This window comes from Oncorhynchus clarkii, unplaced genomic scaffold (assembly GCF_045791955.1).
Source record: "Oncorhynchus clarkii lewisi isolate Uvic-CL-2024 unplaced genomic scaffold, UVic_Ocla_1.0 unplaced_contig_12414_pilon_pilon, whole genome shotgun sequence".
NCBI classification, from domain to species: Eukaryota; Metazoa; Chordata; class Actinopteri; order Salmoniformes; family Salmonidae; genus Oncorhynchus; species Oncorhynchus clarkii.
In genome coordinates, this window is record NW_027261011.1 from 147404 (window position 1) to 171818 (window position 24415).

General features: G+C 43.3%; 1 pseudogene; it reads right to left on the reverse strand.

Annotated features, from left to right (window-relative positions):
• Nucleotides 1–531: 531 nt before the first annotated feature.
• Nucleotides 532–22689, reverse strand: LOC139403192 (selenide, water dikinase 3-like; annotated as a pseudogene).
• Nucleotides 22690–24415: the final 1726 nt, after the last annotated feature.

Sequence of the window (24415 nt, forward strand, 5' to 3'; positions counted from 1 at the left end):
ATTTAACCGTGCTCACTGACAAGAAGCTGCCGTGCGGGGACTCGTTAGGTGGCTTGTTTCAACTTGATGATACCATGTCTTGACTGATGTCATCATGTCTATGCCAATATGGCTAAAATTCGCTAGCTAGCTAACCAACATCATTAACAATAAAGTATTTTTAAAATCAACTTCCATCATCCAACAGTTGCTGCTATTCTCATCTTATTTGTGTCTCTGTTCAGAGGGTTGGAAAGCGGCGCAGGCTGAAGCAGCCCGCGACAGACCGATCTTTTCCCAGGTCTCTCGGGTTAGAACGCGGTGATACATTTTAATATAAAATATGCCTTAATAGCAGACACTTTTATCCTGTATGCATGCATACAGTACATCTTATGGATGGTCGCATGCGCCGTGCTCAACCAACTGATATACAGAAGACCAATATTCTAACGTATTCCACCATTAATCATTCTGTACCCCACTGTCCTAAAAAATATATTCATTTTAAATCACACACACACACACAGGAAGTACCAAAGGGACAGAACAGTGAGTTGATGATCGGTTTATTGTTTGTGAATTCTCCAGAAACACATAGCCAATGGCTGGAACCCAGCACATGAGCCCCACCCCCTTCCTGAGACAGACATCCACTCCGCCTGGCCCCATTGGCTGGGGTTTGGAAGGCGGAGCTTCATAAACAGGTAGGGGGGGCTTTGAGCTGAGCAGCCAGTCAGCTGGCAGAGGACATACCGGACGACCCCATTGGTCCAGAGAGAGCTGCTCAACCCTGCCTCTGAACCAATGGGTAGAGCCAGACATCCTTATAGACAAGCCAAATAACCAATAGAAACACATTAAATAAACATTTTTCCAACCACTCCCACAATGACAAAAGTTTCACCAGGAGAATGTTCTGACCCACACTCTAAAATCACATACACAACTTGATCTATTTCCCATTCACTGATTGGAGGGAAAACTGTTGGAATGTTAATTTAATTTAAAAGAGGAACCATTTGGAGTGTTGTCCATTCCCTCTCCATGTTCGGTGTTTTGGCCTGTAGCTCCTGTGGCTAAACAAGGGAAAGAGATGGACAGCAACACACGTAAGAGGGAGTCTATGACAGCGTATCGCCAGGAGCTGGACTAGTAGAGCTGCTGTTCTCCTGATTGGCTGCAGCGGTCCCTCTCGGTTGGACTTCGATGATACGTGGTTTGTCGATGATGCGAGCACCGCGTTCTCCTTTCTCCACGATGCCGATGATCCAGGCTCCACCCCCAGACCCCTGACCCTTCACCTCCGCACAGAACCGGGCCGCCTGCTCTCTGGGCAGACTTACTAGAAGGCCACCTACAGGGTGAATGGGAAATAACGTCTTGTGTCATTTGGGAGTAACTTTTATTGTAAATAAGAATAAAATGTTCCTAAATACTTCAACATGATTAAAGATAACCCTGAATGAATTGCGAATAATGATGAGTGAGAAAGCTACAGAGCACAAATATCAAACCCCCAAGACATGCTAACCTCTCAACCTCTCCCCATTACAATAACAGGAGAGGTTAGCATTTTATATCATACCCCCAAGACATGCCAACCTCTCAACCTCTCCCCATTACAATAACAGGAGAGGTTAGCATTTTATATCATACCCCCAAAGACATGCTAACCCCTCACCATTACAATAACAGGGGAGGTTAGCATTTTATATCATACCCCCAAGACATGCTAACCTCTCACCATTACAATAACAGAGGAGGTTAGCATTTTATATCATAACCCCAAAGACATGCTAACCTCTCACCATTACAATAACAGGGGAGGTTAGCATTTTATATCATACACCCAAGACATGCTAACCTCTCAACCTCTCCCCATTACAATAACAGGAGAGGTTAGCATTTTATATCATAGCCCCAAGACATGCTAACCTCTCACCATTACAATAACAGAGGTGGTTAGCATTTTATATCATACCCCCAAGACATGCTAACCTCTCACCATTACAATAACAGAGGTGGCTAGCATTTTATATCATAACCCCAAAGACATGCTAACCTCTCACCATTACAATAACAGGGGAGGTTAGCATTTTATATCATACGCCCAAAGACATGCTAACCTCTCACCATTACAATAACAGAGGTGGTTAGCATTTTATATCATACCCCCAAGACATGCTAACCTCTCACCATTACAATAACAGAGGTGGCTAGCATTTTATATCATAACCCCAAAGACATGCTAACCTCTCACCATTACAATAACAGAGGTGGTTAGCATTTTATATCATACGCCCAAAGACATGCTAACCTCTCACCATTACAATAACAGGGGAGGTTAGCATGTTATATCATACCCCCAAGACATGCTAACCTCTCACCATTACAATAACAGGGGAGGTTAGCATTTTATATCATACCCCCAAGACATTGTAATGGTGAGAGGTTAGCATGTCTTGGGGGTATGATATATAATGCTAACCTCCCCTGTTACTGTAATGGTGAGAGGTTAGCATGTCTTGGGGGTATGATATATAATGCTAACCTCCCCTGTTACTGTAATGGTGAGAGGTTAGCATAACAGGGGAGGTTAGCATTTTGAGGGGGTATGATATTTATGGCTCTAACTTTCTCACTCGTTATTCATGATTCATTCAGAGTTACCCATAACCATGGTAACATCCACATTAATGTAGAAGTGTTTAGAAACATATTCTATTCTTATTTGCAATAAAAGTGACTCCAAAACAACACAATACATTATTTATCATCTCATTTCTATTGGACACAAAATAATCTGAAACACAACCAAAACAAACAGCAAATGCATCCAACAAGTATATAGAGTCACAAGTTTGATGTAGTCATTGTGTGATAGGAATATGGGACCAAATACTAAACTTCTGACTACTTTTATACACGTAAGTGAATCTGTCCCAATATTTTTGTACATAAAGTGCTGTAATTTCTAAAATGGTTCACCAGATATGGATGCAAATATCCTCAAATTAAAACTAACCACAGTCATTTTAATGTCATTGTATCATTCCAAATCCAAAGTGCTGGAATACAGAGCCAAAACAAAACACTGTTCCAATACTTTTGGAGCACACTGTACATGTAATCCGAGTCAGAGCGTAGCTAATACAGCCGGATACCAGTGTTGGTGTCGTTCAGCATGTTGTTGTTTGTGCAACGATATCTTCTAAAATCAGATGAATAGAGAGCAATAGCAGGGATCCTTCCCTTTCAAGACGACTCGATACACGGGCAACGTTTTACTTTCAAATGATTCACTGTGATTTGGTTTGATTAGAGGAAAAAAAATCGTTGCGATTCAGTTTGATGCGATATGAAGCACAAACCACATTCATTTTCCATTAATTAAAATCGTCTGCTTATGGAGCTCATGAGCCGGATCCGTCTGAGCCGACTGGGAATGATGCAGGCGTGGCCAAAAGTTTTGAGAATGACACAAATGTTAATTTCCAGTCTGCTGCCTCAGTGTCTCTAGATATTTGTCAGATGTTACTATGGAATATTTGCAGTGTTGACCCTTCTTTTTCAAGACCTCGGCAATCCGCATGCTGGCATGCTGTCAATTAACTTCTGGGCCACATCCTGACTGATGGCAGCCCATTCTTGCATAATCAGTGCTTGGAGTTTGTCAGAATTTGTGGGTTTTTGTTTGTGCACCCGCCTCTTGAGGATTGACCACAAGTTCTCAATGGGATTAAGGTCTGGGGAGTTTCCTGGCCATGGACCCAAAATATCAATGTTTTGTTCCCCGAGCCACTTAGTTATCACTTTTGCCTAATGGCAAGGTGCTCCATCATGCTGGAAAAGGCATTGTTCGTCACCAAACTGGATGGTTGGGAGAATTTGCTCTCGGAGGATGAGTTGGTACCATTCTTTATTCATGGCTGTGTTCTTTGGCAAAATTGGGAGTGAGCCCACTCCCTTGGCTGAGAGCCAACCCCACACATGAATGGTCTCAGGATGCTTTACTGTTGGCATGACACAGGACTGATGGTAGCGCTCACCTTGTCTTCTCCGGACAAGCTTTTTTCCACAGATGCCCCAAACAATCGGAACAAACATCAGAGAAAGATGCCCCAAACAAACGTCAGAGAAAATGACTTTACCCCAGTCCAATCCCTGTACCTTTTGCAGATGCACTCACACCTGCCTGCTGTCATTCCTGAGCAAGCTCTGTAGTGGTGGTGCCCAGATCCCGCAGCTGAATCAACTTTAGGAGACAGTCCTGGCGCTCGCTGGACTTTCTTGGGCGCCCTGAAGCATTCTTCACAACAATTGAACCGCTCTCCTTGAAGTTCTTGATGATCCGATAAATGGTTGATTTAGGTGCAATCTTACTGGCAGCAATATCCTTGCCTGTGAAGCCCTTTTTGTGCAAAGCAATGATGACGGCACATGTTTCCTTGCAGGTAACCATGGTTGACTGAGGAAGAACAATAATTGCAAGCACCACCCTCCTCCAGTCTGTTATTCGAACTCAATCAGCATGACAGAGTGATCTCCAGCCTTGTCCTCGTCAACACTCACACCTGTGTTAACGAGAGAATCACTGACATTATGTCAGCTGGTCCTTTTGTGGTAGGGCTGAAATGCAGTGGAAATGTTTTTGGGGATTCAGTTCATTTGCATGGCAAAGAGGGACTTTGCAATTCATCTGATCACTCTCCATAACATTCTGGAGTATATGCAAATTGCCATCATACAAACTGAGGCAGCAGACTTTGTGAAAATGTATATTTGTGTCATTCAAAACTTTTGGCCACGACTGTATACTGAGTGTACAAAACATTAAGAACACCTACTATTTCCATGACATAGACTGACCAGGTGAGTCCAGGTGAAAGCTATGATCCCTTAATGTCACTTGTTAAATCCAATTTAAAATCGGGGAGGAGAAAGAGGTTAAAGAAGTATTTTTTTAAGCCTTGAGACATGGATTGTGTATGTGTGCCATTCAGAGGGTGAATAGGCAAGGCAAAATATTTAAGTGCCTTTGGTAGTTGCCAGGAACACTGGTTTAAGAACTGCAACGCTGCTAGATTTGTCACAATCAACATAGGGCTGGGCGATATGGCCTAAAAATCATATTGATTTTTCAAACTTGTGCGATTCAGGGTATATATAGATTTAACCTCTAAATAAGCGTTGTACAATTAAAGGTTAAATACACTGCATTTTACACAGTCAGCAATAATCTATTGAATTCAGGACTTAGTTGTACCTATTGAATTCAGGACTTAGTTGTACCTATTGAATTCAGGACTTAGTTGTACCTATTGAATTCAGGACTTAGTTGTACCTATTGAATTCAGGACTTAGTTATACCTAGGCTAAATAAGCTTTCCACAACCATCAGACCCACTAATAATGAAAAAAAAAATAAGTTTAACCTGCTTTTTTGTTGTTGTTGCAATAATCACTAATCTGGCTTTCAATTCAGTCTATGAAAATTTCATTTTTTTAAAATTTTTTTTTTACAAATGTCCCCAGAACCTAACGTTCACTAATAATGCCACCTTATCGTAGAAGGAATTAGGATATAGAACATTAACACAGGTCTCATTAACAGCCTCTCAAGCCCACGTGCTCGTGAGTAGCCAGCTAATCTTTATATTTCAAGTTGAGCCAGCTTGGATCCATTTGCTAGCTAACAAGGTATAACAGTTGAGCCAGCTTGGATCAATTTGCTAGCTAACAAGGTATAACAGTTGAGCCAGCTTGGACCTATTTGCTAGCTAACAAGGTATAACAGTTGAGCCAGCTTGGATCCATTTGCTAGCTAACAAGGTATAACAGCTGAGCCAGCTTGGACCTATTTGCTAGCTAACAAGGTATAACAGTTGAGCCAGCTTGGACCCATTTGCTAGCTAACAAGGTATAACAGTTGAGCCAGCTTGGACCTATTTGCTAGCTAACAAGGTATAACAGTTGAGCCAGCTTGGATCCATTTGCTAGCTAACAAGGTATAACAGTTGAGCCAGCTTGGACCTATTTGCTAGCTAACAAGGGGTAACAGTTGAGCCAGCTTGGACCTATTTGCTAACTAACAAGGGGTAACAGTTGAGCCAGCTTGGACCTATTTGCTAGCTAACAAGGGGTAACAGTTGAGCCAGCTTGGACCTATTTGCTAGCTAACAAGGGGTAACAGTTGAGCCAGCTTGGACCTATTTGCTAGCTAACAAGGGGTAACAGTTGAGCCAGCTTGGACCTATTTGCTAACTAACAAGGGGTAACAGTTGAGCCAGCTTGGACCTATTTGCTAGCTAACAAGGTATAACAGTTGAGCCAGCTTGGACCTATTTGCTAGCTAACAAGGGGTAACAGTTGAGCCAGCTTGGACCTATTTGCTAGCTAACAAGGGGTAACAGTTGAGCCAGCTTGGACCTATTTGCTAGCTAACAAGGTAGAACAGTTGAATAGTAATATACACCAATGGCACAACAAACTGAATATCCATTTTCCAGAATCAATGTTCATTAATACTTGTGTTTTAGTAGTGTCTGCTCTGAGCAGTTGAGACAGTAAAATAATGTCTCAACTTCTCTATTACAGTAAAATAATGTCTCAATGTGTTGGTGTCCATATGGCCGATTCTGTTGGACCAAACCTCAACAGCAAAGAGAGAGTTAAAACCGCTAGTCAGAGAGGAAGATGTGATCTCTCAACTACGTTGAAAAGTCTCCTTGACTTTTTCCACATTGTAATGTAAAACAGTCTTATTCAAAAATGTATAAACATTTTACCCCCCCCCCTCGTCAATTTACACACAATAGACCATCATGACAAAGCAACTTTGTTGCACACTTATTAAAATAAAATAAAAACAGAAATATTACATTTACATAAGTATTCAGACCCTTTACTCAGTACTTTGTTGAAGCACCAGTGATTACAGTCTCCAGTCTTCTTGGGTATGAAGCTACAAGCTTGGCACACCTGTATTTGGGGAGTTTCTCCCATTCTTCTCTGCAGATCCTCTCAAGCTCTATCAGGTTGGATGGGGAGCATCGTTGCACAGCTATTTTCAGGTCTCCAGAGATGGTCGATCAGGTTCAAGTCCAGGCTCTGGCTGGGCCACTCAAGGACATTCAGAGACTTGTCCTTAGGGTGGATGTCCTGTTGGAAGGTGACCTTTTGTCTGGAGCAGGTTATCATCAAGGATCTCTCTGTACTTTGCTCCATTCATCTCTCCCTCGATCCTGACTAGTTTCCCAGTCCCTGCCGCTAAAAAACATCCCCACAGCATGATGCTGCCACCACCATGCTTCACCGTAGGGATGGTGCCAGGTTTTCTCCAGACGTGACACTTGGCATTCAGGCCAAAGAGTTCAATCTTGGTTCTATCAGACCAGAGAATCTTGTTTCTCATGGTCTGAGAGTCTTTAGGTTCCTTTTGGCAAACTCCAAGTAGGCTGTCATGTGCCTTTTACTGAGGAGTGGTTTCCGTCTGGCCACTCTACCATAAAGGCCTGATTGGTGGAGTGCTGCAGAGCTGGTTGTCCTTCTGGAAGGTTTTCCCATCTCCACAGAGGAACTATAGATCTCTGTCAGAGTGACCATTGGGTCCTGGGTCACCTCCTTGAACAAGGCCCATCTCCCCTGATTGCTCAGTTTGGCCGGGCGGCCAGCTCTAGGAAGAGTCTTGGTGGTTCCAAACATCTCCCATTTAAGAATGATGGAGGCCACTGTGTTCTTGGGGACCTTCAATGCTGCAGAAATGTTTTGGTACCCTTCCCCACATTTGTGTCTCGGAGCTCTACAGACAATCCCGTTGACCTCATGGCTTGGTTTTTGTTCTGAAGTACTGTCAACAGTGGGAGCTTATATAAAAAAGGCATGTGCCTTTCCAAATCATGTCCAATTAATTGATTTTACCACAGGTGGACTCCAATCAACTTGTAGAAACATCTCAAGGATGATCAATGGAAACAGGATGCACCTGAGCTCAATGTCAAGTCTCCCAGGAGAGTCTGAATACGGATGTAAATAAGCTATGTTGTTTTATTTTTAATACATTTTAGAATAGATTGATGGACATTATTTAATCAATTTTAGAATAAGGCTGTAGCGTAACAAAATGTGGAAAAAGTCAAGGGGTCTGAATACTTTCCGAAGGCACTGTATAGACCAGCCGTAGCGCAACAGTTTGCTGTGTGTATCAAAAATGGTCCACCACCCAAAGGACATCCAGCCAACTTGACACAACTGTGAGAAGTCAACATGGGCCAGCATCCCTGTTTTGTACACAATGTATGCGTGTGTAAATGTGTGCGTGTGTATGTATGTAGTGAGCCATAAGGGGAAGTGAACATCTACCACTGCATTATCAGCAATATTTGCCTTATACATATTTTGATCTGAAACCGCTAATTAGTCATTTTAATTAGTCATTTTTGCAGAGTTAAAAAAAAGGGTCTTAATGTTAGCGAAGAGAACCAATGCAACAGACCATAACATTAAGCTTCAAACGGTGAAGTATTATTTCACTTTAAGTGCAGCACAAGGCTACACACGAATGTTCGTTTCATAAAGAAATTGATGGGAAAACTCCATTGCCAAAAGCGCACTGCACATGCAGGCGTGACAGATGGGAAAATATCAATTAGAAATATAGAGATCTAAAGATGCAACAACTAGCATGGGATGCTAATATGACTAGGGTTATCATCAACTAGCATGGGATGCTAATATAACTAGGATTATCAACAACTAGCATGGGATGCTAATATGACTAGGATTATCATCAACTAGCATGGGATGCTAATATGACTAGGATTATCATCAACTAGCATGGGATGCTAATATGACTAGGGTTATCATCAACTAGCATGGGATGCTAATATGACTAGGATTATCATCAACTAGCATGGGATGCTAATATGACTAGGGTTATCATCAACTAGCATGGGATGCTAACATGACTAGGATTATCATCAACTAGCATGGGATGCTAATATAACTAGGATTATCAACAACTAGCATGGGATGCTAATATGACTAGGGTTATCATCAACTAGCATGGGATGCTAATATGACTAGGATTATCATCAACTAGCATGGGATGCTAATATGACTAGGATTATCATCAACTAGCATGGGATGCTAATATGACTAGGACTGGTTGGGCTACTGGACAATGAAAGAAAGTTGATTTGAAAACTAACAGAGCATGGGAGAAATAGGCTACTGATTTCAATGGCATTTGAAAGTCTTTACAAAATAATTTTGACTAGGCTACTTTGAAGCGAGGTAAGACATGCCTCATAATATGAAATAAATAAAAAAAACTTTCAAACAACGAAGTATACGTTTTCAAAATGCATACTGCATATTTCAAATGTGTGACATGCTCAAGCCTGGCTAAGCACTTGAATGGAGAATGGGAAGCCTCAATTACCAGCTGAGAAATAAAAATAGCTTCTTTTTTTTAATTTTTTTGAATCGTGGCCATCAAAACACGAGATTGCAGTTAGAATTGTTGAGCATTGATTGGGCACGTTGATTAAAGCACGTTTAGTTCCAATAGCAAAGAAAGAGCCATTTGAAGAGCTGTAGCAACAGCTCTTGCACTTTGACAGATTTTCCACTCAAATATAGGATCTGTATGTTGTGTGCTGAATAAGATGGGCTACATAACCACTAACGAAAATACGCACCAATTTAATTCCACAAAGTTATGCAAATTAACCTATATACATAAGCATGACAAGTCAAATGTATAGGGTCCCTTTAAACTGACCAACACTTTGGTTCCTACCCTGTCACAATAGTGCCTCCATAGAGACCCTACTAGTATTCTAATTTCTATTTCTATGAACGCCTCCCTGGCTTTTTAATTCGCTGTCGTGTCAAAAACTGTTTTCAAAGTGCCCAGGATTACATTCTGACTACAGAATAATCATTCTATTTCCATGATTCCAACAATTCACTTGTGTTTTGATCTAATTGCAATATTTGGTCAAAATTAAGGCCTAGATACTTTTGGCCACACTGTGTCAGTGTAGAAATCTCAAATTAGAAACCTTTGGTTGAAGTTTGATTAAACAGTATACAACAGGCCTCCCAAGTGCATCGCAGTGCTAACTGTGCCACTAGAGATTCTGGGTTCGAGTCCAGGCTCTGTCGCAGCCGGCCGGGACCGGGAGACCCATGGGGCGGCGCACAATAAGCCCAGCGTCGTCCGAGTTAGGGGAGGGTTTGGCAGGCAGGGATGTCCTTGTCCCATCACGCACTAGCGACTCCTGTGGTGGGCCTGGGCGCAGTCCACGCTGACACGGTTGCCAGGTGCACAGTGTTTCCTCCGACACATTGGTGCGGCTGGCTTCCGGGTTAAGCAGGCATTGTGTCAAGAAGCAGTGCGGCCTGGTTAGGTTTCAGAGGATGCACGGCTCTCGACCTTCGCCTCTCCGGAGTCCATACGGGAGTTGCAGCGATGAGACAAGACTGTAACTACCAATTGGATACCAGGACATTGGGGCGAAAACAGGGTAAATAGATTAATGAAAACACTATGAAACCATCAGAATGGAGAAAGACCCAATAAAATCACTTTGAATGTGTGTGTTGACACCCTGGGTTCACTCATAAAGCAAATGAAAAACTTTGATTACTCAAAAACATCAAATAAATATGAAACATATTGTGAGATGATATTTTGGCCAAGCTCTAGTCTCCTACCAGATGTCTCCGAGGACGTCCCCCCCAGCAGGTTGAAGATGTTTCCATAGGCCTTGCTGATGGCGGCCATCTTGGCAATGATGGGGAGGTTGTGGATGACGAAGGCTACCTCATCACGTTGCATCGTCGCTAGGTTACGGGCGTGCCCTAGCAACCCAAACCCAGTCACGTCTGTTGCAGCGTGGGCCTGGAACCTGTGCATGAGGCCTGCCGCTGTGATCGCACACAAACACACAGTGGGTTGTTACAGACTAGGTTGTGGTGTGTGTTATGTTAATGTATGTGTGTGTGTGTGTCGGGGGGGCTCGTCAGTTTTTTAACTGAATGCAATCAACTGAAATGTGTCTTCCACATTTAACCCAACCCCTCTGAATCAGAGAGGTAGGTGCGGCGTTGCCTTAATTGATGGCTCGGGGATTTGAATCAGCGGCCTTCCGGTTACTGGCCCAAAGCGCTTAATCGCTAGGCTACCTGTTATATTAGTGTGTGTGTGTGTGTTACCTGTGCGGTTGAGCGTTGCCATGGAGAACATGGCTTCCTGGTAGGCCTGCTCCACTTCCTCCTTAGAGACCACTAGCTTGATCTTATTCCACCTCTCTGGCTGCGCGCGCACACACACACACACGAGAGAGAGAGAGAGGTAGGGATCGAAAGAGGAGAGATTATTTACCTATTTCAATAAGACATCCTAATTTTTGGACACTACAGAAAAATCTAAAAGAAGTCTCTGACTTCCCCAGAGAGAAAGTGAAGACAGACCAGGAAGCTAGAATATCACCTACCTGGTCCAGCCACCAGAAAAATATTCTAGCATCCTGGTCTGTTTATCACCTATCTGATCCAGCCACCAGATAGACAGTATTATGGTATAGTACCTGGTCCAGCCACTGGTGAGCGTTGACAGCTACCTGGGTTCCTAGAGGCTTGGTCAGCACCAACACGTCCCCCGGTACTGCACTGTCTGGCCTACACACACAGTAAGACACAGTATTGACAAGGAAACTCCCCATTAGAATTGATCCTGTTTGGCCCGACTCTCTAACATCAAGGTTACCAACAAGAACTGATAACACCCTGACCCCAGTCTGAACAGAACACCCTGATCCCAGTCTGAACAGAATACTCCCTCTCTTACATGATGAACTCGTTGGGTTGGCAGACGACCGAGGCCACACCCCCTATGATGATCCAGGGGTTGACCACCGTCTGGCCGCCTGTCACCGAAGTCCCGCCCTCCTCCGCCGCGTCACGGAAACCACGGATCATCAGAGGCATCACACGCTCACGATCCTGCACACACACACGCGGTTATCATTTCATCACGACCAACTAGCTCCCAGTTTTGCAAGTTACACTGACTAGGCACAACTTCAGGAACACACACACACACACACAGAGAGGTTGCGTCACATGGAAGTCAGTCTAAAGTCTGATATTTGTAGATTAGTGGGTTTATGAATTAACAGGCAACTGTTCTGAATCCCCTCCAGACACCCTGCTACACACAGCATCAGGTTAACAACAAATCCATTTATTGGTCACATATACATATTTAGCAGATATTATTGTGGGTGTAGTGAAATGCTTGTGTTTCTAGCTCCAACAGTAATATCTAACTAAATGCTTGTGTTCCTAGCTCCAACAGTGCAGTAATTATCTAACTAAATGCTTGTGTTTCTAGCTCCATCAGTGCAGTAGTATCTAACTAAATGCTTGTGTTCCTAGCTCCAACAGTGCAGTAATATCTAACTAAATGCTTGTGTTTCTAGCTCCAACAGTGCAGTAATATCTAACTAAATGCTTGTGTTCCTAGCTCCAACAGTGCAGTAGTATCTAACTAAATGCTTGTGTTCCTAGCTCCAACAGTGCAGTAATATCTAACTAAATGCTTGTGTTCCTAGCTCCAACAGTGCAGTATTATCTAACTAAATGCTTGTGTTCCTAGCTCCAACAGTGCAGTAATATCTAACTAAATGCTTGTGTTCCTAGCTCCAACAGTGCAGTAATATATAAACAACAGTGCAGAAATATATAAATATTAGGACAAGCAACGCCGAAGACCGGAGTGTGTGTGCACGCTCACACTGTAGCAGCGCAAAACATGGTACACACATTATTGGGCGGAGACAACGACACACACAGGGCAAGAAGGTGGAGACAACGACACACACAGGGCAAAAAGGTGGAGACAACGACACACACAGGGCAAGAAGGTGGAGACAACGACACACACAGGGCAAGAAGGTGGAGACAACGACACACACAGGGCAAGAAGGTGGAGACAACGACACACACAGGGCAAGAAGGTGGAGACAACGACACACACAGGGCAAGAAGGTGGAGACAACGACACACACAGGGCAAGAAGGTGGAGACAACGACACACACAGGGCAAGAAGGTGGAGACAACAAATAGGGCTGCAAAGGGTCGGAAACTTCACGGTAAATTTCCATGGGAAGTTAATTTGGGGAGCTTTGCTTAAATTCATCCAAAAAGTTAACTTATAACAGTGAACCTTTTTTTGTGGGATACACATAAGGCAAAACTACGTCTTGTGGCATATTTTGGATAAATTGCAACCCTCTGCAACCCAATTGCAACCCTCTGCATGCACAGTGCATTCTTCCATCACATGTACAGCTTATTCTGAGGCGGCAGGTAGCCTAGTGGTTAGAGCGTAGGGGGGCAGGTAGTCTAGTGGTTAGAGTGTAGGGGCGGCAGGTAGCCTAGTGGTTAGAGTGTAGGGGGGCAGGTAGTCTAGTGGTTAGAGTGTAGGGGGGGCAGGTAGCCTAGTGGTTAGAGTGTAGGGGCGGCAGGTAGCCTAGTGGTTAGAGCGTAGGGGCGGCAGGTAGCCTAGTGGTTAGAGCGTAGGGGGGCAGGTAGCCTAGTGGTTAGAGCGTAGGGGGGCAGGTAGCCTAGTGGTTAGAGCGTAGGGGGGCAGGTAGCCTAGTGGTTAGAGCGTAGGGGGGCAGGTAGCCTAGTGGTTAGAGCGTAGGGGGGCAGGTAGCCTAGTGGTTAGAGTGTAGGGGGGGCAGGTAGTCTAGTGGTTAGAGCGTAGGGGGGCAGGTAGCCTAGTGGTTAAGAGTGTTGGACTAGTAACCGAAAGGTTGCTGGATCGAATTCCGAACTGAGAAAGTACAAATCTGTCGTTCTGCCCCTGAACAAGGCAGTTAACCCACTGTTCCCCAGTAGGCCGTCATTGTAAATAATAATTTGTTCTTAACTGACTTGCCCAGGTAAGGTTAAATAAATAAAAATACAATTCTCAAGATCTTGCAAACTAATGAGATGCTATTGAACCCACTGCACTGTCTGAGCCATGCTTTCTGGTAGGTTTTGATAACCATACTGGGTAGGGTGAAGATATTTCCTATGACATACATTATATTTTTTAAACTAGTAAATAGTAGCCTTCAGCAAAGTGTGTTTAAATCATTTTCTAACTCGTTAACAATTTCTTCTAGTTAGTTTCTGCTACCATGTGGGGTTTTAGCTTGCTTGAGCCTGCTAACTGAGGAGTGTTAATTCACCTGTTTCCATACGTTTCATTTTAAAACATTCACACAAAGGAGTTGTTCTAACTGCTTAACAATCTGTACATGGAATTGTATGTTGTTTTTTTTAACTAATTTTTTCTAATCTTTACAGGAAAATGCCACGGGCACTTTTCTGATGTGTGGAGACATTTCACTGCAGCCAATGTAGAAGGAAAAGCTGTGTACATTTGCAAATAATGTGCCAAATCATATGTGAAGAATGAAACAAAAATGCAGAATCATCTGGCCAAGTGGATAAAGTTCCCTCAGCGCTCACAACAAGCAACCTCTGACAAAAGTCCCTCTACTTCTATTTGAAGTGAAAATGATGAATCAGACACCTTATCGATAGCAACAGCTCATGGTCCTCCTAGTTTGTTTTGACTCAATTGAGGAATGTAGTCAGATAAATGCTGATGAATGTCTTGCTCGAGTATGCAACTGGTTCACCTCTGATGCTCACAGGCAATGTGTATTGGAATAGATTTCTGAATGTTCTTTGCCCAGCATACACCCCTCCAACCAGACAAGCATTATCTACTCATTTGCTGGATGCAAAGTTTAACCAGTTCAAGTGAAGGTCAAGCAAATCATAGAGAAAGCAGACTATTGCAATCATCTCTGATGGGTGGTCAAATGTTCGTGGGCAAGAAATAATTAACTACATCATCTCCACCCCTCAACCAGTATTCTACAAGAGCACAGGCAAGGGACAACAGACACACCGGTCTCTACATTACAGATGAGCTGAAGGCAGTCATCAATGACCTTGGACCACAGAAGGTATTTACACTGGTGACAGACAATGCTGCGAACATGACGGCTGCTTGGTCTAAAGTGGAGGAGTCCTACCCTCACATCACACCCATTGGCTGTGCTTGCTCATGCATTGAATCTGCTCCTCAAGGACATCATGGCACTGAAAACAATGGATACACTCTACAAGAGAGCCAAGGAAATGGTTAGGCATGTGAAGGGTCATCAAGTTATAACAGCAATCTACCTCACCAAGCGAAGTGAGAAGAATAAGAGCACCACATTGAAGCTGCCCATCAGCACCCGTTGGGGTGGTGTTGTCATCATGTTTGACAGTCTCCTGGGGGGGAAGGAGTCTCTCCAAGAAATGGCCATATCACAGTCTACCGATATGGACAGCCCCATCAAGAGGATCCTCCTGGATGATGTATTTTGGGAGAGAGTGGTAAGCAGTCTGAAACTCCTGAAACCTATAGCAGTAACCATTGCACGGATTGAGGGAGACAATGCCATCCGGTCTGATGTTCAGACTCTGCTTGCAGATGTAAGATAATAAATCCGTACTGCCCACTTCATTACACTTCACTGTTGCTCCAAGCAGAGGAAACTGCAGTTCTGAAATACATCAAAAAGTGTGAAGACTTCTGCCTGAAGCCCAAACACACCGCAGCGTACATGTTGGACCCCAAGTATGCTGGCAAGAGCATCCTGTCTGGTGCAGAGATCAACAAGGCCTATGGTGTAATCACTATCGTGTCTCGCCACCTCGGCCTGGATGAGGGCAAGGTTTCTTTGCAGTCTGGCGAAGTACACTTCCAAGGGCTTTGAGACGCAATATGGCAGTCATGCAAAAACACAGTGGCAAGAAAAAGTGTGTGACCCTTTTGGAAATACCTGGACTTCTGCATAAATTGGTCATAACATTTGATCTGATCTTCATCTGGGTCACAACAACAGACAAACACACTGTGCTTAAACCAATAAAACACACACACAAATTGTATTTTTCTTGTCTATATTGAATACATCATTTAAAACATTCACAGTGTAGGTTGGGAAAAGTACGTGAACCCACTAGGCTAATGACTTCACCAAAAGCTAATTGGAGTCCAATCAATGAGACAAGATTGGAGATGTTGGTTAGAGCTGCCTTGCCCTATAAAAAAAACCTCACAAAATTTCAGTTTGCTATTCACAAGAAGCATTGCCTGATGTGAACCATGCCTCAAACAAAAGATCTCAGAAGACATAAGATTAAGAATGGTTGACTTGCATAAAGCTGGAAAGGGTTACAAAAGTGTCTCTAAAAGCCTTGATGTTCATCAGTACACGGTAAGACATATTGTCTATAAAATGGAGAAAGTTCAGCACTGTTGCTTCTCCCCCTAGGAGTGGCTGTCCTGCAAAGAGGACTGCAAGAGCACAGCGCAGAATGCTCAATGAGGTTAAGAAGAATCCTAGAGTGTCAGCTAAAGACTTACAGAAATCTCTGGAACATGCTAACATCTCTGTTGACGAGTCTACGATACGTAAAACACTAAACAAGAATGGTGTTCATGGGAGGACACCACAGAAGAAACCACTGCTGTCCCAAAAAACATTGCTGCACGTCTGAAGTTTGCAAAAGTGCACCTGGATGTTCCACAGCGCTACTGGCAAAATATTCTGTGGACAGATTAAACTACAGTTGAGTTGTTTGGAAGGAACACACAACACCATGTGTGGAGAAAAAGAGGCACAGCACACCAACATCAAAACCTCATCCCAACTGTAAAGTACGGTGGAGGGAGCATCATGGATTGGGGCTGCTTTGCTACCTCAGGGCCAGGACAGCTTGCTATCATCGACGGACGAATGAATTCACAAGTTTATCAAGAAATTTTGCAGGAGAATGTAAGGCTATCTGTCCGCCAACTGAAGCACAACAGAAGTTGGGTGATGCAACAGGACAACGACCCAAAACACAGAAGTAAATCAACAACAGAATGGCTTCAACAGAAGAAAATACGCCTTATGGAGTGGCACAGTCAGTGTCCTGACCTCAACCCGATTGAGATGCAGTGTCCTGACCTCAACCCGATTGAGATGCAGTGTCCTGACCTCAACCCGATTGAGATGCAGTGTCCTGACCTCAACCCGATTGAAATGCAGTGTCCTGACCTCAACCCGATTGAGATGCAGTGTCCTGACCTCAACCCGATTGAGATACTGTGGGATGACCTCAAGAGAGTGGCTCACACCAGACATCCCAAGAATATTGCTGAACTGAAACAGTTTTGTAAAGAGGAATGGTCCAGAATTCCTCCTGACCGTTGAAAACGGATGATTGTTTGTGTGTTGTTAGTTTAAGCAAACTGTCTATTGTTGTGACCTAGATGAAGATCAGATCAAATTTGATGACCAATTTATGCAGAAATCCAGGCATTTCCAAAAGGGTCACACTTTTTTTTTTTTTTACACCATCTCATCAGCCACCTGGTGGAAGGGACTTTGTGGATGTGAGACTCTTTCCCCTGTTGCCTCCATCATCCTCCTCCTCCAAATCCCACCAATATCAGCTGCCTCAGAGTGCAACTGGTCCTTGTTTGGGAACACACACACACACACACACACACCAAAGGCCGCAACAGGCTGACCAATATAAGGGTTGAAAAATTGGTGGCCATCCGTGCAAATTTGAGGCTTTTTGAGCCTGACAATGAGTTATCCTCAACAAGGTTGGAAAGTGACAGTGAAGATGAGGCCTCAGAGTCTGATGTTCAAGAGGTGGACATTGAGGAGGTCCAGGGAGAAGACATGGAAGCCTGAGAGGAAGTCAACCAAAGCTTTAGTTTATAGATTATCATTTTACAGATGCATGTTGAAAACGTTTTTGGGAGATACGATGGATCATTGGGGATCATTCAATATTCCCTTTTGTTGTACAGTGAAATCATCCCATGTGAAGAGTCAACTCATTTAATTAAAGTTAATTCCCACCTCTGTATATTTACCAAAATGTGCAACCCTAACAATACATCACACAAAGCAGTTGCAACTGTCAGTAAGAGTGTCCATGATGGAGTCTTTGAATGAAGAGATTGAGATAAAACTGTCCAGTTTGAGTGTTTGTTGCAGCTCGTTCCAGTCGCTAGCTGCAGCGAACTGAAAAGAGGAGCGACCCAGGGATGTGTGTGCTTTGGGTTCCTTTAACAGAATGTGACTGGCAGAACGGGTGTTGTATGTGCAGTAGGTATCTCAGGGGGAGTGAGGCCTAAGAGGGTTTTATAAATAAGCATCAACCAGTGGGTCTTGCGACGGGTATACAGAGATGACCAGTTTACAGAGGAGTATAGAGTGCAGTGATGTGTCCTATAAGGAGCATTGGTGGCAAATCTGATTGCAGAATGGTAAAGAACATCTAGCCACTCGAGAGCACCCTTACCTGCCGATCTATAAATTACGTTTCCGGAATCTAGCATGGGTAGGATGGTCATCTGAATCAGGGTTAGTTTGGCAGCTGGGGTGAAAGACGGATTAAGAAAACCAAGTCTAAATTTAACTTTAGCCTGCAGCTTTGATATGTGCTGAGAGAAGGACAGTGTACCGTCTAGCCATACTCCCAAGTGCTTGTATGAGGTGACTACCTCAAACTCTAAACCTTCAGAGGTAGTAATCACACCTGTGGGGAGAGGGGCATTCTTCTTAGCAAACCACATGACCTTTGTTTTGGAGGTGTTCAGAACAAGGTTAAGGGCAGAGAAAGCTTGTTGGACACTAAGAAAGCTTTGTTGTAGAGCATTTAACACAAAATCTGTGGAGGGGCCAGCTGAGTATAAGACTGTATCATCAGCATATAAATGGATGAGAGAGCTTCCTACTGCCTGAGCTATGTTGTTGATGTAAATTGAGAAGAGTGTGGGGCTAGGATCGGGCCTTGGGGTACTCCCTTGGTGACAGGCAGTGGCTGAGACAACAAACGCATTTTGATTTTATTAAAGTTTACGTTCAAACGGCTCTTAAACCCGCGACATCCGTTTAAGGAAACTAAGCGTGTCACAATTTAGGTAATACGCTTCTAGTGTTACCGTGCAGAATACCCAGGCTTTTACGACAGCAGAAATCAGTTAAACAGAGCATAAGTCAGAATTGGGGTTAGCAATTGTAGATGGGCCAGGGTGTACATGCACATTTCCGGATATCATCAGCAGTAATACAATCAGGGCACGGCAGAAGACAGGGAGAGCTCTGCAGAGTTGATTTATAACATTTGAATGTGCATTAGGATGGCAACAACATCATATTACACAACAATACCTACCTGCTCTGACATCTTCTGGCTGACACTGAGTAGCATCAGCATGTTGTCACACTCTGTGATGCCCATAGCATAGAGATCACTGAGGACATTAGCACACGCTATCCTTCCCTGTGGGGGGGGGGGGGCGAGAGAGAGAGAGAGCAATGTGGGGAAGGAGAGAGAGCGAGAGATGGTGTAGAGATGTGGGGAAGGAGAGAGAGCGAGAGATGGTGGAGAGATGTGGGGAAGGAGAAAGAGCAAGAGATGGTGGAGATATGTGGGGAAGGAGAGAGAGCGAGAGATGTGGGGAAGGAGAGAGAGAGAGAGAGATGTGGGGAAGGAGAGAGAGAGAGACATACAATCTCGTAAAGGATGGGTCACCAACTGGCGATTTGACAAGAAAATTAAATGTAATTCACTCATGCAGATGATATAAGTTGGGGCATAAAGCATAAATCATGCCCTAAGAAATGTTAGGAGATGAGAGGTTACAATGGAGGTCAGGGGTTAAAGGTCAGGTGTCAGAACTCACCATCATGTAGGGGTCCTCCACCAGAGGGTAGAAGAAGTCTGCAGTTTGGACCAATGAGAGGCCTCCATGTCGCAGAGGCACCACACAGGAGTCCATGCCTATACCTTCACACACACACACACACTTTAACAATATTCATGCTACCATGGTATGCAATGATTGACTGATTGATTTATGAATGGGGATGAAAGTAAGGAAATAAATTCCACAAATGTACTTTTAACAAGGCACACCTGTTAATTGAAATGCATTCCAGGTGACTACCTCATGAAGCTGGTTGAGAGAATGCCAAGAGTGTGCAAAGCTGTCATCAAGGCAAAGGGTGGCTACTTTGAAGAATCTCAAATATGAATTCTATTTTTTTGGTTACGACATGATTCCATATGTGTTATTTCATAGTTTTGATGTCATCACTAATATTCTACAATGTAGAAAATAGTAAAAAATAAAGAAAAATCTGGAATGAGTAGGCGTGTCCAAACTTTTGACTGGTACTGTATGTTGCAAGTAGATGAACATGAGTGGGTAGCCTAATGTTGCAACCTGGTCTCAAAGCATTATATTATTCTGTATGTAATGGGGCGGCAGGTAGCCTAGTGGTTAGAGCGTTGGACAAGTAACCAGAAGCTTTCTGGATTGGATCCCAGAGCTGACAAGGTAAAAATGTTGTTCTGTCTCACTGAACAAGGCAGTTAACCCACTGTTCCCCGGTCGTCCGTCATTGTAAATAAGAATTTGTTCTTAACTGACTTGCCTAGTTAAATGAAAGGTTAAATTTAACATTTTTAAAAAGTAAATCTGAGACACTCCATTTAGTATGATACGTTTAGTTTGGTTACTTAAGGCAAAAATGAAAGTATGGTGGCTGGCTAAATGGGGGGTCGTTAAAACGTCTAGCAGCCCAAAGGTTGCTAGATGTTCACGTTATACGCCCACATCAACATCGAATCACGGACAACTTTAGCTACTTTGCAGCTAGTTAGCATGTTAGCTAATCCTTCCACTAACCCTTTAACTTAACCCTAAGCGAGCTATCTAATGTTAGCCACCTAGATAGATTTTGTAACATTATGTATATTTTGCAAAACATAGCACATATTGGAATTTGTAACAAATCTTATGAAATGGATCTGGGACAGTGTTTCTTAATCCTGATCCCGGGGACACAAAGCGGTGCACGTTTTAGTCGTTGCCTTAGTGCTAAACCGGATTCAAATCATCAAAGCTTGATGATGAGTTGATCATTTGAATTAGGCAAACACAAAACATGCACAGCCTTTGGGTCCCCAGGACCAGGATTAACAAACACTGCTCTAGGCCATCCACAAACTAATACATACCATACGAAACGTAACATATCACACTAAATGGAGTGTCTCAGATTTACGTGCAGAATAATACGAAATTATCTGAGACCAAGTTGAGTAAAGGAGCCCTTTTGAAGTGATTGATAAAAAAATATATAAAAAAATAATAATAATGACTGGTTGTTTATGCCACAATTAAAAATGTAATACATTTTCAAAGTTAAATTACATTTGTATGAATAGGCCCACAGAGATCCTATTGAATTAATAGGGGTTCTATATGGAATTCTATGATTAGGCCCATCATTTCTGGAGGTCCAGTACCGGAAATAAATAATACTTTCACCCCTGTTTATTACCTAGACAACGTTATTCATTTACTAAACAGCAGTTAGCTAGACACCATCAACAGTCAGCTATCTGGCCTTGCATCAGAGATGCTAAGAGATAAGGCGCACCGGGACAGCCCTACCTTCAGCTAGCATACATACTGCTAGTTGGCTCGAGAAGGGACTTGATTGTTAGCAGGCTTATATGGCTACATTGCTAACTTAGCCACGACATAGTTAACTAATCAGCTTATGTTAGTTTGATAATAATAATATAAAACAAGTTAGCTACATTAAATAACTTGACAAGTTTACTTGAAAACGAATATAATTTTGCTAGCTATGCTAACGAGCTAGCTACCTAGTCGGGGGCCAGCGGAGGTGTTGTTGGGAGTGAGTTGTCCGAAATCGGTGCCTTGGTCCCCGGTTTCCCCGGGCCGGTGAGGCTCCAGTCCCGCCAGGAGTTTGAGCAGCGTCTCCTGGGGGACCTTGCATCCTCATCCCTTCATATCCGAGAAGCCCGTCAGGCGGAAGCCGGCGTCCAGGCCATGCTCTTCGGGACGGAAAGGCTTGTATCCCGGGGGGAAGCATGATTCTGTCCCCGCCGAAGCATCAGCCGGTGGGGTGGGAGGAGAGGTAGCTGACATTGCTGGGTAGTTAGCGGTCTGTTTGGAGGATAGCTCGACTAGCTAGTTCAGACCCCAGCAACAGAGAAGAGAGGAGAGGAAAGCGTGTGTGATGAATAGATACAAAGATTATGGATATACTGACAAGATACATGTATCTCCGTCCCACCAATGGGAGTTCGTTGTCCACAAAGCGGCCCGGCGGGCTGTCTAGCTCCCGCCTATCCTTTCTTTGGATTGGTGGATACATGTCCTTATTGTAATCCTAATTTTAATATTTGAATAGGGTTGTTGACGTCACCGCCTGTATCCAATGGTGAGAGACGTTCTCATGAATATGCATAGGCATCTTGATTTAACGTTGCATGAGTTGTCACGTGTCCTACTTATTTCAGTTCAAGAGTAACAGCTAATGCACTACGAAACTTATTTTCGGTCAAATAAATATCACTTAGCTAATAAGCAATTAATTGTATTGTCGACCAAATTCGACACTCTCATTGACTTCTAAACAAAAACTCATTGCTTGGTGAGCGAAACAACAACAAAAAAACGCCACATGCTGGAGGGAGAGAGATTTTCCACCGAGTTGGCCTCTCTCGTCCTCTTCCTCTCTGGTAGATATGAATGGAGAGAGTGACGATCTGTGCGTAGTGACATCACTGACACACACCGCGTTCAAGACAGCTGGGAACTCGGAACACTCGGACATCAAATCAAATGTGATTAGTCACATACACATGGTTAGCAGATGTTATTGCGAGTGTAGCGAAATGCTTGTGCTTCTAGTTCCGACAGTGCAGTAATATCTAACAAGTAATATCTAACAATTCCCCAACAACTACCCAATACACACAGATCTAAGTAAAGGAATGTAATTAGAACGTATATAAATATATGGATGAGCAACGTCAGAGCAGCATAGACTAAGATACAGTAGATAGTATAGAATACAGTATATACATATGAGATGAGTAATGCAAGATATGTAAACATTGTTAAAGTGGCTAGTGTTGACAGTGTGTTTGGGACAACTGGGAATTTGGGAAAACAAGCTCAGACTGGGAAACATCGTTTTGAACAGTCATCCACCACGGAACTCTCAGTCAAAAACTCTGGGATCACATTAGAGCTCCAACTTGAAAATCACTGAAGTCACTATTTGACCTCGTTTTTTCCAAGTTCCTGAAAACACACACACACACACACACACACACACACACACACAGCTTGTTCGAAATTGCAGCCAACAGTGCAGGCGACTACTAACTGATCTACAGATCACCTTGCATCATAAATAACAATTCATTCATATTTGTGGATCAATAAGTCAGTCACCATTTACCCACAATGCATCATGGATTTGACTGCTCTCTAGAACATAGCTAATGAGAAGGGTGCAATTTCCTGAATTAGCAGGAACCCCTCTTTATAATTCTATTGGTCAATTTTTAGGCTATGACTCCGGTACACAGGCGGGTAACCTAACGTACAGTAGCAGGCATAAAATTAACTGCCTGAGTGGAGTTCCCACATCTGTTTTTCAGAGGAAAAGGAAGCCTAGATTATGGTTGATTCAAATCTCTTATTTCTGTCGCACCCAAACCTCCTCCCTTGGGGGAATCCACGCAGCCATATTTGACGTAAGCCTCTCAGTCCTCGTTTTTAATGGAGTTTGCGAGTGTACAATTATGTTCACTTCGGGGGCCTGAAACGCCCAATAATTCAATGTGCGATGATTGTACATCCGCTAAGAAAGGTGTGTCCAAAATCGACTGATACTGTAAGTTTACACATCCTACAAAAAAGGGTGCTCCTAGAGTTCTGGGAACATGAACGAAATCAGAATACAAGCTTTGGGTGGACAGGCAATGGCATGGTGAGAGAGATGGGGTTGTTTGGCAAGGAGTTCAGCCCATCTGTGGTTCTTCCTGCTGTCCCACCTTGGTTTCTCCCTCAACCAGTGATAGATCTAGGGTTGCTTGAGAGGGTAAGAGATGTTGAGGAAGGAGTAGATTCAGATGTAAGTGAACATTTAACAACACAATACCATGTTTTCTTGAATATATTCACAGATGGATCTAAGGACCCTAAACAGGGAGGATAGGAGCATCTTTTAGTGTTCCTGAGTTTTAGATGGCAGTGACAAAAAGAGCAACGGATAATTGATCTGTTTACACAGTGGAGTTATTGGCCATACTATTGGCTGCAGAGTGGGAGGAGGTGGTGGACGTTATCACCAACAGGCTCTCAAGCATCCTAATGTCCTAATACATTGCAGAATAATAGTGAAGACATCAAAACTATTAAATTAACACATATGGAATCATGTAGTAACCAAATAT